The sequence below is a fragment of the Lucilia cuprina genome, chromosome 4 (assembly GCF_022045245.1).
Source record: "Lucilia cuprina isolate Lc7/37 chromosome 4, ASM2204524v1, whole genome shotgun sequence".
NCBI lineage: Eukaryota > Metazoa > Arthropoda > Insecta > Diptera > Calliphoridae > Lucilia > Lucilia cuprina.
Genome location: NC_060952.1, coordinates 36,087,800 through 36,089,500, shown reverse-complemented (window position 1 = coordinate 36,089,500; position 1,701 = coordinate 36,087,800). Strand labels below are relative to the sequence as shown.

The 1,701-nt window shown below is 34.5% G+C and overlaps 1 long non-coding RNA gene across 1 annotated transcript in view; it reads left to right on the top strand.

The window, feature by feature from the left end:
* The window catches only part of LOC124419605, a 21,482-nt gene that overhangs the window by 17,287 nt on the left and 2,494 nt on the right, over positions 1 to 1,701 (top strand). The window lies entirely within an intron of this gene.

Below are 1,701 nucleotides of genomic sequence, written 5' to 3'. Positions count from 1 at the left end.
ACAATATTTTACTATTTCTTTGTGTTACCTAGTGGCATTTAAAATTTATATAAATTGTTATTTAAAGAAGTTAAACTGAAAGTATTTATCGCTATAACAACTTCACTGAAAAGCATTTTACACACATAAACATATCCCTGCTCCAAAATATTCCTTCATTTTAATATTTTGAACATCATTCTATACCAGTCGCCCATAGAGCATTTTGTAGCGGGAGTTACGGCTAGGAATCTGCTAAGACTCTACGAGTCTTTGTTGTTAAACCTTCGTGTGACGACCATACGAAAATTCTGTACGAATTAGGTCTAATTTATCAGGGTAATTCCAATCTTCGAATTACGGATTATTATATTACGACTCTAGACTTCGGGGAAACACCTCTGATAGAATTTCCAACTAGGGATTATCGGCTTGTTGGTCTGTAGTTTTCACTGACGTCGCTTTCCAGATCCTAGCGATCTGGATCTGATAGTCAAGCTGCACTCAGGACATTGGCTTGTCACATGGTGCATTCGCGTTGTAGATTGTAAAATAGCCCTTAGGGACATTATGAGACTGTTTGTCATTAGATTGTGTTGGGTGTCCCGTAATGTGCATGGTAATGAGGTTGCCACCGAACCAGCTACTCGAAGAGAATCATATTGGACCTTAAGGTCTCCGAGGGGATATGCACCTTTTTTAATGGTATTCAACCCTTCTTATCGTAACCTTTGAATATTTTGAAGCATGGATAGGATAAAGTACATACCAGACTAGGCTGGAGTATAAACTAGCCTATAGACTGTAGACTAGGCTATACACTAGACTAGACTATAGACTAATCTATAGGCTTGACTATAGACTAGACTATAGACTAGACTAAAGACTAGACTAAGGACTAGACTATAGACTAGGCTATAGACTAGACCATAGACTATACTATAGACTAGACTATAGACTAGACTATAGACTATACTATAGACTATACTATAGACTATACTATACTATAGACTAGACTATATACTAGTCTATAGACTATACTATAGACTAGACTATAGACTAGACTATAGGCTAGATTATAGACTAGACTATAGGCTAGACTATAAACTAGACTGTAGACTATACTATGGACTAGACTATAGACTAGACTATACTCTAGACTACAGACTATACTATAGACAAGACTACAGACTACATTATATACTATACTATAGACTAGACTATAGACAAGACTACAAACTACATTATATACTATACTATAGACTAGACAATAGACTAAACTATAGACTAGACAATAGACTAAACTATAGACCAGACTTTAGACTAGACTTTAGACTAGACTTTAGACTAGACTATAGACTAGACTATAGACTAGACTATAGACTAGACTATAGACTAGACTATTGACTAGACTATATACTAGACTATAGACTAGACTATAGACCAGACTATAGACTAGACTATAGACTAGACTATAGACTAGACTATAGACTAGACTATAGACTAGACTATAGACTAGACTATAGACTAGACTATAGACTAGACTATAGACTAGACTATAGACTACTATAGACTAGACTATAGACTAGACTATAGACTAGACAATAGACTAGACACAATATTTTACTATTTCTTTGTGTTACCTAGTGGCATTTAAAATTTATATAAATTGTTATTTAAAGAAGTTAAACTGAAAGTATTTATCGCTATAACAACTTCACT